Raw genomic sequence first — 13,883 nt, 5'->3', positions numbered from 1 at the left:
TTTTAGCCTTAGAATATTCTTTCTTTGGTCCAAAGATCATCTTTTTGTTGTGCCTGACTGATGAGAAGAGTTTCTGGACCATATACTACTGATACAAGTAGCCCAAATCTTGTGGAACATTGGCTAAAATATGTAATTTTGTGAGTTTAAATAAATCATCTAGCTCTAAAACCTGAGCCTTTCCTTTTTAGCAAATATAGTTGGAGAATGCAGCAACAACTTCATTGATCCAAAGAAAAGCTAATCTCCCTAACAACTGCACTTGGCTGTTAAAGGGTAACTGTGCCTTAATCAATCGTTTTCAGTTACTTTATCTAAGGCATACACGTTAATCATTAAAGAAAGCCAGTCTTGCAGCCTTCTCTTAACTGATTCATAATTCTGAAATGGTCTAGTTTTGTTTAGGACCGTCATAGATTCACGCTAAAATCCCTCTTTTCATTTTGATACAAAGCAAAATGGAAAGGCATTGTGTAAACAGCGAAACGGCTCTCTGAGAAATGAATGTTAACTCTCTTTATCGGCTGGGTCTCATGCCCGGGGCTCCACCACTGGCTACTATCATTGCACGTATCCGCAGCACAATGCAATGGCTTTTCACTGAATTCACGTGTTTTTTCCTTTGTTAAGGCTTTACAATGAAAGGTTCAACGTACCTAAAATGTATACAGCTGTTCACAATACAAATGCTTATGTATTCATCAGTTATTTATATATGCTGCACACCGGCATGAGCGCATACAAATACAGCTTGAATTATTCTATTTTATCTCCTAATCTAAGAAGGTGAAATAAAATAAGAAATAATTTTCTACAGAGAAAGTATACAAGAAGTTGAGTAGGAGAGGAAGTGAAAAAAGATAAGCTGAAGAACACAATGGAAAAGGATAGAGAAAAGAAAAATTGGTGAGAAAACTTCCCATTCTGCTCTTGTAACAAGTATGTTAAGAAGCCTTTCCTTATCTTTTTTCATATTTTTTTCTTATTTTCTTATTTTAAAATAAACGTTTAATGGAGGCAAGCATTCCTACTTTTGTTCATACATGTAACTACACGAGTATTCTCTCTGAACATATATTACATGCAAAAGACAATTTTTTCATAGATTTTAGTAACATTAGGCCCCAAAGATAATGTCACCTTAGAGAAAATGTTATACATGTTGACTCCCTATAGCAACCACAAACAATATTAATCCTGAATATGAATAATTAAAATATGTAACATCTTATTAAAAACAAATGTGGAAATGAAATATAGTAGTTAAAATTTGTTTTTCCATATAACCTACGTAAGAAAACATTCATGTTTCTCAGCTATCACCTGCTCACTCAGGGCTATATTCTCAGACCTTCCTTTTTTAAAATTAAGATTTTCCTTTGAGTCATTTTGTTCATTAACCATTTAAAATAATAATTTTTTGTCTCTGCTAATAGGTAAATAGGTATCCACTTCTCTTTCTCATGTGCTACTAAAAAGCCCCTGTTGAGTATTAGGTGAAACCCAAGCCAAATACTGGAAATTCTTATCTAAACTGAGTAATACTGTAAAAGTACTTGTATAAGGTTTAGTATTTATGCACTGAGACATCTTGTGGCACATAAGACATACTGCAGTTAATAAAAATGAAACTGATTGTAAATTCTAATGGCAACAACATGATCTTGAGATCTCTCTGTTTTGAGATGTTCAAGTCACAGATCTGTACCTCACTTTTTCAACCCAAAGTGCCCAATTACAACATTGATCAGACATTTTCAGACATGACGTATTTACAACCCAACGGTGACGATTTCATAAATTCTAATTTCTGCACTCTAGGAAATACCCACATTTCCTTCCACACTAAGATGAATGTTTCAAAGCTACAGCACTTTAGGGAACAGAAACTTCACAACAGCAAGTGATGTCCCAACTACTGTTTTCTCAAAGAAGTGTGTCAAAACAGAGAAATGCATTTACTTTAATATTTATCTGATGCAAAAAATGCCAGTTTGTCCCTTACTATGTAAATATTCCAATTAAACTTGAAACTCTATAGACTCAAATGTTCAAAAAATTTTGTCAAAAGATTTCTCTAGAGATAAATTATTTCAGGGAAATTATTTTTGACAATTTTCTCATTAACAAGTTTTATTATTCTGTTCTTTTCTACTTCAATCTTTCATTTAAAAAAAAAAAAAAAAGCCAAACATTTTTGAGATGAACTATAGTTAAATCAGTATTTGTAGCTTTTCTCATAAACTTGTTTAGCCAATAAATGCAAATAGTATCACACACTGAAAGAATACCTCAGTGTGAAAAAGGTACTGCAGCAGGATAGCTTCTGACCTTAACTTTTTAGTTTTTTGGATCATCTCTTCATTTCACAGTATTTTCAACGCACAGTGCCACCAGCTAGGGAAAGCTATAACCAGCGAGGGAAAGGCTAGCACCCAGCTGCCAAAAGAACACCCTTGGAGACAAGGGAGACCCTTTGAATGTGATGATTTGCAGCAGTAACACAGGACCTTCCTTTATATGCTTTTTCATTTGCTTTGGGGGGCTTGTTATTACCAACCTCACTAACCCAGCGGGCACAAAGATATTGTATATTTTACTGTAATTAAAAGTCCATTAAATATGTTAACAATATAATTCACATATACAGCAAATTGTATTAAGTTTTTCATACTTGCTTCACAGGGTTCTGATTTATTTACAGCATATAAATGCTGAGAGGATTAAAAACAGTGTTTATATCTCATGGGAATCCCTCCTGCAATCTGTTCCATAGAAGAAATAGTGATTTCAAATCATGGATAGCTTACGATGTAATGAGCTAAGGCTAACAAAACAACAAGCCTGACATTTATTTGAAACATCTTTCAAAGTTACGGAGCATTGAAGATAACTCTGGAAGAAACTCCATTTACTATTTGACTACTAAGCTGTCGGTATGTGGCACTGCATGTTAGTAACTTCAACAGCACTCATCCCAACCTACTACCTCCCTCCGACTGTACCAAACTTACCTCTCCAGAAAGAAATCTTGTCCCACCACGCTCACGGCTGTGCACCGACAAGCCCTTAACGGCTGTTGGGGTGGGTTCCAGAGAAGGCAGTGTCACCAGGGTGGGAATCACCCAGTCTTCCCATCCTTTTTCCATTTCTCAGTTGTAGTCTCTGGTTTACACTAAGGGGGGGAGAAATAGACAATATTCATTTAATATTCGATATGCATTACCCGGTAATATAGATGCCAAAGCTTAACAACCCATTAGTGTGCAACACATGCTCCTCATTAAAGTGTGCTCCTGTCCACAACAAGAGCATCAAAGGCAGGAACGATCAATAGGGGGTTGAGTGGATCTGAATGAAAACTCTCTCATTTCTACAGGAATGGTATTATGGGGGAACGCGCTGTACTGTAGAGGAGCCCACGGGAGGTAACTTGTCTGCAGACACCCTTGCTTCTCTTCCTAACTGGCTACTGTGAGGTTTTCCTTTTCCCTTCTTCTTTGCCTCTCTCTTTTTTTTTTTTTTAAGCAATTTTCACCATTAGAGTAAAATGTACACCGGCAGCTATGTACTCAAATCCTCAGGCAGGTAAGTCTGCCTCAAAGTCTTCTGTGCAACAGATGGGAGTGCAACCAGCTTTACATCAGTTTTCTATCTCCTAGGTTGTGGGCGAGTATTACTCATAGACTACTAAAATACTGCAAATACTGAAAAAAAAAATACTCTGTTGGCCACTACAGCATCTGGGACTGCCAGACTGCCATTCTCCCAGTCCCTTGTCACTCCTCAGCAGTTTCACTTCCTCTGTTTCCTTCTCTGTGCCAGCAGCATTATTCTCCTGCAGGAACTCAACAATATTCCACCCTATCTGTCTCACAGACTCTGAATACGATGGTGGAGAAAGGACAATAGTGACTCCTCAGCTTATTAGATTATAATGATGTGCTGCTAAATTAGAATTGCCATTAACCTTAAAATGAATTTTCGCATGAAGGAGGTAGTGATTTATAAGAGCCTTGGGTTACAGTTCGTACCTAAAAGGAAATTTTAATATAAAAAGAAGTAATGAACATTAAAAGAAAAGAGTTGATCTAGGTGATCTGACAGGTGTACAGTTCTTATAGGCACTAAAACTCTACATATTTCAGGAAAATTAGGTGGCCATTATCCCCCCTCCAAAAGAAAAGCTGAAACAGAAATATTACCCCTTATCAGACATCCGAAAATCAAGGAGAGATCAGTCTCAAGTCCTTATGAGAATGGGCCTCATTAGTGCTGCTGCTCAGAAGTACTCATTTTCTTCATTAGAGTTTAACAAAGAGAGATGCATAGTTAGTGTATTTTCACATCTCTACTCACCATCAATCCTTCAGCCTTCCGAAATTCCTAAGTCAGTTATGTATTCTAGCTTCCTTGCAAAATTAGCCTGAAACACAGCCTTGAAAATAGCAATCTGCATCTGGACATTTACATTTTTGCTGCATAAAAGAGGCATCTTGGATCCGATGCCATTTTATATGCTAAATTCTGCTCACTGGCACTGTTAACAGCCAGAAGTAAGGCAGCTTACAATTTAGATGCTCCCATAAGCGTCTCTATCTCTGTGATCCTTTTAGTCACAGAATCATAGAATACCCCGAGTTGGAAGGGACCCACAATGATCATTGACTCTAACTCCTGGCTCCACGCAGACCAGCCAAAACCCAAACCCTGTGACTGAGAGCATTATCCAAATGCTTCCCGAACTCCTGCAGGCTTAGTGCTGGGACCACTGCCCTGGGGAGCCTGGTCCAGTGCCCGAGTGCTTCATGTACAACGTGAAACTCATATTACCTAATAGTTCATACTGGTATTTAATTAGCTAACCATACTGTATATATTATTTTCTTAAAATACAGATCTGAGTATCACTCTTCCATCTGAAAGGCCAAGAAACTAAGGATATGAGGGCAAGTGACCTACTCTTGCTGCAGGCAGTCAGCCTTCAAGGGAAACAGAATTCAGAATGCTGAGGGTCCCAGTCCCGTGAGCTGATATTAGGGACACTGAAACACCTCCTTTAGCCAACTGTTTCCTCACTTTTTATTCCAAATGAAATTTTTTTCCTTTGCACTCATTAGGAAATTGTTCTGTTTGAAAGGTAGAGCTGCTAAGACAAAGACAGGAAATGCAGCCCTGCAATCTGCTGATTCATGCTTGATTCCTGTTCTTTTTTGGTTGCTTGCAGCTGATGAATTTTGTGATCAACTCCAGCTCCAGCACCAAGAAGCTTCATTAGCAAGGGTCAATTTATAATCTGTAATTTTGTCTCCAAATGATCTGATCTAATGCATTAAAAGCTGAATGTATACAGGCAGAACTGTAGAAAAAAGTCACTGAGGTAAATTAAAGCAATCCCCAAATAAAAGGTCATATTAAATACAAAGTTAAATTAGTTTGGAATAAATAAAATCAGACACAGGTTTGTGTACTGTTTCAGAGATAGCTCTGAAACTCTGGACATAAATTTTAACACGACTGCCTGCTGCTTAGTGTTTGCAGTCATGTGGGAGCCCTAAGTTTATTTTCTAATCGCAAGAGCAGATGTTCAGCTGATGTGAATCAGCAAACTGCCACTGAAGCCAGAGGAACTACCTTTAATTTGTACCATCTGGGGATCTGTTTCGCAGGCTCTCTTTTGGAGGGAAAATAATATTGTGCATTATCTTATAACTAATCGTGCAGTAGCTTCCAAAAAAAATGAAAAAGGAAAATATCTAGAGCTCTTTAACTAGAAAAAAGTGCTCATTAATGCAGTTCGAATTCAAACAGGCCGTGTGGGAGGACATCCTCAAGGCATCTATAGTGCTCAGGTCCGAAGTAAGCACGGGAAAGAAAGCCTGGTGAAGGACAGTGTCAAATGAGCGAGAGCACTAAAACTAATTTGGCACAGTGATATCAGCAGGCCTCTGGCCTCATGAACATCTGATATGGGCTGTTACTGAAACCAAATTCAAGAACATCTCTTAGTAATTTTAGTGTATTGTACAACATGGTTAAAGTGTTATAAGTGGAAAGGTGTTGAATCCTACTGAGTTTGGGGCATATTAGAATATTTTAGGTTGATTTTCTTTTTCAGTTCTGTGCAGTTCATTACTCTGAGTAATTGTGCTCTAGAAAGTAGGTTTCCAAGTGCCACTCCAGCTAAAGGGTAGTTTATATATGTGAAAATACATAACTTGTTTTTCAAAATACAGCAAAGCTAAAATACAATATAGGAAATAATTCTAAATCCTGGCTGTAAAATAGACAGAAAAATAAAGGAGACACATGCGTGTGAACTCTGCAGCTTTTGAACACAACAGAAGTGTCCCACTGTGCAGGATACTGACCCCTGCATGAGAATGAATTTAGCCCAAAGATATGAGAGCTGCCACTACTTGCAGAAAACTACCTAAAAGTTCTTTCTGTTCATGCTCTAGAGTAGCACCTGTCATTGGTTACACGGGCTGTATTACCTTTCAAAGCAGGGTAAGTCATTTATCTCCCAGCCCTGGGCACGGAGCAGCACTGTGATATCTTTCTAGGCCTGTAAGGAACAGAGACACTTGTCAGTGGTATTTAAATTTCAAAACATTAGACTTCTGTGCTAGGTATTATGTGTAGTCAAGAGTTTGTGGTCCACAGCTTTTTCTACTGTCATGCAAAGCACTTAAGACAACTTCCATCAAAAACTGTTAACTGTAAGGGTAGAAATTTGAAAAGTAAGTAGAAAAAATAAGCTGAAATGATTGCATATCAATTCTTTTTTTCAAGTGAGAAGAGAAATAGGGGAGGATGCTGTGTTTAATTTTAGGGTTAATAATCTATCCAAGAAGCAGCTCAAAAGGGATGACACGCATCCACACCAGATGTGTCTTCAGTGCACAGTCCGTCACACTGCTGTTTTCGCATGCCTCTAGACAATAGCAAGAGTAAAGCAAGGATAGCAGCATCAGCAGTGATAGCAGGAACTCTCGTGGATTTGCTGTAGATGCTGCAGATACTCGATGTACGGCCTTTCACTGCAAAATGGCTTACAACTGGAGCAAAGCAAATTCGAGCAAAGCAAATTCGAGCAACTAATAGAATCAGCTAACAAAGCAGTAGTCTGGAAAAGAACCTCAAGTTTGTGTGAATGTTTTCTAAGAGAGAAAAAATACAGTCTGGCTCAAACAGTTCAAATGGGTAAAATAAGAAAACAGCAGAGGTGAATATAGAGGCTCAAATAAAATCAAACACTACTAAAAGGTGAGATCCGAGACACAGCTGCTGCTTAATGGCATGATTCTAACGCAACGACATAAAAGAAGACTAAATGCAAAAGTTGCATTCAGGGAGTAGAAATCATCTCTTTTTCCTAGATTTAACCATAAAAATTGTGTTGTCTTTTGCAAAAGTGTGACTTTGAATTATTTCCCCTGAAATCAGCCTGTGGTTGCTGTTCCTTCAGCAGGGAGGTCTGAAATGCAAGCACAGCAGTGCTGCTCACAGCCCATTGCTGCGTGGTACAGGGTTTGCACGAGCTGATGCTAAGGGCTCTGTGCTGACTTGCTTCTGGGATCGTTGTGCCTCCAGCTGCCCTCTCATTCAGCAGAAAATGTCTGTCAGCACCTCAGGTTCTTTCTAGAAAAGGCTTTTGATGCTAAGGAGCTACAGAGCTGCTCTGGGGAAAGGTGAAATAGAAAAAAGGCAGCAAAAGAACTTGAGCTGCTTCATGGAGCCTAAGAAAACCATGGTGCCTTACTTGAATTGGTCCTGTTCAGTCTTAGGTAGCTGCTTTTTGTAATAATGTCCTTTTATAACAACGTCCCTGTTCTATGATGCTCAATTCTGTGTACTTACTATTTCTGCGTGACAGCTTTTTTAAGCCTTTTTCATCTGGTGCAATATTCACAGCTGATCCCAGGCTAAGTTTAGGCATTATTTGATATGGCTGTTCCGACATCCAGCAAGCGCAGTTGGAATCCAGGCTTGGGGATGATGCGTGTAAAATGAAAACCACTAGCTGTGTTTGCATACCAGATGAAAGATTGTCAGAAAATATCCCACCAGCAGTCCAGTGATCCACTTTTTTGTTAATACTAGCTATTCCATTTCGAGTCTGAAAAGGCAGATAAACCCCAGGATTAATAAACATTTTTATTTGTGAAACAAATCTTCTCAGCTTCACATAATACTTTGTTTCTCATCACAGGGAGATAGGTTTGCCGGCTATGAGATGCCATTTTCAGTAATTCATGTTACTTTAATGAAGGTTTAGGGCAAAACACATTAGTAAAAGATTTCAGATCAATCTCTATTATTACTTGAAAGAGATTTTCAAGATAATAACCTGATGATCACATATTTTCTAATTGTATAATCAAGTGCAAAGTCCAAAATTATAAACATTACAAGTCTGTAAATGTAAATTATTCCCGATGCATCTATGTATGCATGTATAAAGCTCAGTAACCTCCATAACAAAGTTTATTAGCTGAAGAAATAAAGTATTAAAAAAAAAAATCAAAGGGAGACTAGCTTTCTAAGGTAAGATTACTACAACAGACTGATAATAAAGGGGCTTTAAAACAGTAAGTACCCCACCTTGTATTTCCTGTGGAAGGGAGCTCCCAGATGATGCTGGGAAGCTTGCACTTGCTCATGGTCCCAGCCCCAAGAAAAGGATGTTGGAAGTGGGAACGTGCAGGAGGGCCCAGCTGCCCTCTGTGACATCCAGCGAGTGAAACACCATTTCAGAAACACCACTTCGGAGACCTGAAGCAGGCCTGGCTCAGCAATGTTAGCTAGTTTTGTGAGCATCTGAGGGCAGGGGAGGCTCACAGCATGACCTGGAACGCTGAAGAACCAATTAACTGCTTTACATCCCATACGACAAACAGCACAGAAGTGACAACCAGGGGTAAGGGACAGCTGTGGCTGAAAGCCACCTCCAGCACACATGTTCTGCCTCCCCAAAAGGTCCAAGGATCGCTGCTATAAACCAGCATGGCCTCTCCATTGTGTAGCTGCTTGGCAGGACAGAATTTTCATACTATGCGCAAGCAGCAAACCCTTTGTGTCAGGAACTCTGAAAAGTGACAAAATTGGCTGCTCACAGCAACAAGAAATTCCTATTGGAGAAAAATTCTTCCTTGTCAAGTGGAATCTCCTTTCTACTACCTATACATCCCCAGAGAACTCAAATCCTGCACTTATCTCTCAAGCTACCCTAACTTTATGCTCAGGTTGCAGGAGCCACTCATTTAATAAGAGGTTAAGCCAGCTCTCAGCATCTTTCCTGTTAATGCTTGAAGGACTGGAAGAGGAGAAAAACCTAATTCACAACTCTATATTTGCATTAGTGTTATTTTCCAATCTGAGGAATATGCAAAAACATGAAAAAGATGTACAGCTTTGGGTTGTACTATCATGTGATGTTTTAACATTAGCATGCCAAGAGAATTTGCATTATATGCATAATTTATTATGTTGTAGGTATCTACATTAAACCAAACCATATCCTTGTAGAGAAACTCATTGAGAATGGAAATAACTGTGTTTTTTTGTTGTTTTGTTTTGTTAGAAGATAGACCAGTGCCACAAGATCAAGAACACAGAAGGGTACTGGTCTTCAGAACTATTCCTCCGTGTGCTGGGAGATTTGCACTGCAGATCTGAGGTAAAATCAAACCAATAAAAAACAACTTGGTAATTGTTCCTCCGAGAGCTAAACAGATTAATTAGACTGCCGTTAAACAAAATGCACTTGATTAATCTCTGATTATGTCTTCACTTAAGTCAGACCGTAAATTATTCTTCAGATGATACCAGATCAGAAGTGCAGATCAAAGGCTGATGAAGGACAGTCTTCCTCCAAACAAACATAATTTCATAAGAGCGGAGCCTGTTCTTACATTACATGAGAGGATGCGCAGTAAGAGAGCTCCTCGTGCCAGAAGGGTATGTTAGATCTGGTGATGCAGCAAGGGGATTTTATGACAGGTGTCAATTTGAAGGAAGATCCTAGAAGGAACACCAGCTTGGTGGTTCTCAGTTATTTTCGAACGGTTACTCATGAAAGGACATGACTATTGCTCAGTCCTTGTCTCTGTCAATCTTTTTCCAAGAACATGGGGGAAGGTTAAGAGAGAGATGACTTCACTAAAAGGTCATTGTTACTAGTTAGGGCATTGAGTCAGTTTTGGTCGCTAGAGAATGTGCTGGCTTTCCACTTCCATCTTTTCCAAACCTCATGCTACATCATCAGCTATTGCTAAGCGTGGTGACAGAGGGAGGTGGCAGAGGTGGGATGAGCAATAACTCACTCTGTTTGGGTTAGCAAAGACAAGGAAAAGGTAACAATGACAGGTGCAGCAACAGGCAAAACATTTTTTCTTGCCCTTACACAAACTACTTAGACACTGTGTATTTCCCACCTTCACTACTTGTGATCGTAAGGCATGGTCAGGAATCTGTTTTGCCTTAAAATATTGGTTCTCAAAGAAAACGTTTTTGGACCACAAAAATTTAAAAACCACTCTGCAAAAATCTTTCTCGGGGACACTAAAATTGTTTCTCAAAAGAAGTGATGCTACATCTAACCAGTATATTATTGAGAGGTGTGTCCCTGTTTTAATTTTGAGACAATGACTTCATGCTGTTCTCTAACATGAACTTTTCAATACTTTAATTGATACTTTCAGATAAAGCTCTAAAGATATTATTTTTAAAAGTCTTGCATTTCCTTCTATCTGTGCATAATTTCCTTGGGAGGTGCTGAACTTTAGCTGTATGAACAGATCAGCCAGTCAGAATAAGAGATTCACAGTGTTCCACCCTGAATTTTCACAGTATTTGTGATACTTATTAGTTAAAACTTTGTTATTTTTAGGTATTCCTTTCGAGAGACCTTTATTATGTAAAAAAGCTGTGGTTCAGCAAAAAGTATTAGAGCATGGTTGCCAGTGTAATACTATTTCCATCACACCAACTGTGTGACTACAATAGGTATGTTCAGAAAGGGCAATTCCAGAGATGACAGAGAATGAAGAAGATGCATGGATTTTGCATGTCCCTGTGAAACATACGACACAACCTTTCATCACAAAAGGAGGCAGCTGTTTTAAGATATGCCTGAAAATTAAATCTAGGGAGTTTCACTTCAGCTAATTCAAACCACTCAGATGTAGATACAGGGTAACTTGTATAAAAAGCCATAGCAAATACAAGAGATTTCCAATTTGGTAACGCAAAATATTTTACTTGCTAATCATTGCCTTAAAACAGTAAATGCAGAACCTAAAACCAATGAGACACTCTGTCGGTTCTGTATAAAATTGAAGAGTCTGACAGAATTTCTTGTTTCCTAGACTTCACGCATTTCTACTTTTTTCCTATGTTGATCTTTTTCTTGTTTCTTTAGTAAAGACTTCCTTCTGAAATGACAGCATCGATTGGAAATACATTAATTTGGAAACAATGAGGTATGGTATTGGCATGGTTATACCATTAAAACATCCTGTTTCCTTAAGTCAGCTGTGTTCTCAACAAAAATGAATGAGAACTATCTAAGAAGATTTTTTCTTTTTCTCTAAGTAGTCTCCTGAATCAGTATCAAATGGATAAACAGCATTACTTTTAAAAATGGAAATAGCTGCATCAAGAAAATGTCTTTCTTGTCTATCCAGCCTGCAACATGTTGGGGTTGCTGTACCAAAGCCAGCTTTGAACAAGATGGTTTACATATTGGGAGACAACTAGTTATGCCTATGTGGAATGACATCAGGTCTAATTAAGCCTAATTTACCCTACCCATATTGCTGTGACATTGTTACTATATTTAAGTGGCTGTGGTGACTCGGACTTCTGTCACTTTCAGCCTTGATTAGAACTCTCTCTGCCTGTGAGTGGAGCCTCATCCACTGAAAAATCTCCCAGAGATAAAACACTCCCTGGTAGCCTGTAGTCCGAGTGGTCACCATCTTTGTGACTTCTTGAACATAAAACATAAATCAAGTTTTCTCTTCTGATATTCATATATCTCTGAGTGACTGAGTTTACACACTTGAGAGACTGCATCTCCCATCATAGCTTTGACTTTCCTCAACATCTATCAAGGCCACTGATGACATGAGGTTTATCAACATACAGGACTTAGCAGTCCCATAAGAGAAGAGTCACCACAACCCCTGACTTACTTTTCTGGTCATTAGGAGTACAAACTACATGCAAGCATGATTGGGACTGCAAATTCTAGAGAGTGTTTCTACTTATGTATAGAATTAAGTTATGTTAGGAGAAAATAATTTACCATATTCTCTGGTCTACAAGTGAATTTATTTGTTTCAGTACTCTTTATCTCCTTTGAAACAAAATGAACCAGGTTAGCTTAAACAGTTTGGCTAGCAGCTTTTTTTCTAATGTTCTGGGAGACTGGAGGAAACAGGTCCTGCTCTGAGCATATTTTCCTCTCAAGTTAAAATTGAGTTCAGATGTCACATGCATTACCAAATGAGCCTTGAGAAGAAAAAACACTGGATGTTTTGTGAAGAAAATACTTTTATATTTATTTATTTATTTATTTTTCCCCCTGAACATCATTGATTTCTACCTTTTATATGTTTTCTGTAGCCTAATCACCTGCATCACAGAAAAGCTATGGAACTGGGAGATTCTTCTTTCTGGAAGAGCCACTGTCAAGAGGCCATAGTTTATCAGCAATGAGTTCCCAATAAATATATATATATATTTTAGGATTTATCAAAAGGAAAACAGGGACATAGTCTGAAAACCACATTGTTTGGTGTAAACAAGATGTCTCAGGCTGTGTACAAACAACGCACCTCTACGGAATTTTCCTGGTATCATTCCCTTTGCTGATGAGTTCAATACAAATTCAGGAAGGGCTTTTTGCAACTCATGGCAGTTTGAGTAACACGTAAGTAACATTTCTTGTTACAAAGCATCCTGAAAGGAAGCAGAGAGTTAACAAACATGTAACGCTGATGACTATACTCAAACCCCAGAAACCTATGTCCTGAGAGCTCATAATTAGTATGAGAAGAGCGTCCACCTACATCACCTGACAGTGAGTTATGGCAGTTACTACTGGCCAAAATCCACTGCCACAAAACCTGACTGTCATCATCAGATGCTAAGATGTGGGCCTGTAAAAAAATTCTGAGGTAGCCATCCAAAAGCTGACGGCTACCTATTTGGGGCATAAATACGCCCTTTGGGCCTCTTTTTATCATGTTATGAGGCTAGGAAGTGCCGTGAAATCTGATCTTAGGGTAAAATAATTTTGTTTTCGATGTTGGTCATCCCCATCAGAAACATTCCCCCTAAATGTTGGGGAGCTGGAGCACAGCTGCCGTGTGGTGTAGGTGAGAACGTTGCCAAGCCCCACTGCGTGTGGAGGACGTTGGCTCTGCAGGGGCGCTTACCCACGTCTCCAGAGGCCGCCCCACACCGCCAGGCCCCGAGTGGAAGCTTTTGATGAAAAACGTGTTTTTTTTGGGACTGTGTTTGTCTCGTTTTAACTGGCGCTCGAGCAGCGGCGCGGAGCGCGGGGTGCGCTCGCCTCAGGGAGCACCCGCTGGGGGCGGAGGGCGCAGAGCCGGCGGGGGGCTCTTGGAGGGGGACAGCGGCAGGGGAGGGCAGGGCGGCACAACACGGCCCGGTACTGCTCGATACGGCTCGATACGGCCCGGTTGGACCGGGTAGGGCTGGGTATAACCCGGGTATGGCACAGCCGGGTACTGCCCGTCCCGCCTCAGCCACCTCCCAAGATGGCGGCGGGCCGGGCCCTCAGCGCCTCACAGCGCCCCCTCCCCCCCCCCATTCCCGTCACCGTTCGCGTCACGGCCCCGCGCGAGGCG

The 13,883-nt window shown here is 39.7% G+C and overlaps 1 protein-coding gene across 10 annotated transcripts in view; it reads right to left on the bottom strand.

The window, feature by feature from the left end:
* B3GALNT1 (beta-1,3-N-acetylgalactosaminyltransferase 1 (Globoside blood group)) overlaps positions 1-13,869 on the bottom strand; it is a 27,522-nt gene extending 13,653 nt beyond the window's left edge. For 9 of the 10 annotated variants that reach the window (XM_072042260.1, XM_072042263.1, XM_038183996.2 and 6 more), the window contains exons 1-5: positions 13,449-13,869; positions 12,846-12,969; positions 7,864-8,122; positions 6,498-6,568; positions 3,015-3,175 (exon numbers count right to left, since the gene is read on the bottom strand). The gene's annotated coding sequence lies outside the window, so the exon portion shown is untranslated. Of the gene's footprint in view, positions 1-3,014; positions 3,176-4,205; positions 4,295-6,497; positions 6,569-7,863; positions 8,123-12,845; positions 12,970-13,448 lie in introns of those variants that run through there. The other variant, XM_072042261.1, reaches the window with a different exon arrangement.
* Positions 13,870-13,883: the final 14 nt, after the last annotated feature.

This window comes from Anas platyrhynchos, chromosome 9 (assembly GCF_047663525.1).
Source record: "Anas platyrhynchos isolate ZD024472 breed Pekin duck chromosome 9, IASCAAS_PekinDuck_T2T, whole genome shotgun sequence".
NCBI classification, from domain to species: domain Eukaryota; kingdom Metazoa; phylum Chordata; class Aves; order Anseriformes; family Anatidae; genus Anas; species Anas platyrhynchos.
The sequence above is the reverse complement of the archived record's forward strand: the minus strand, read 5'-3'. Positions and strand labels throughout refer to the sequence as shown.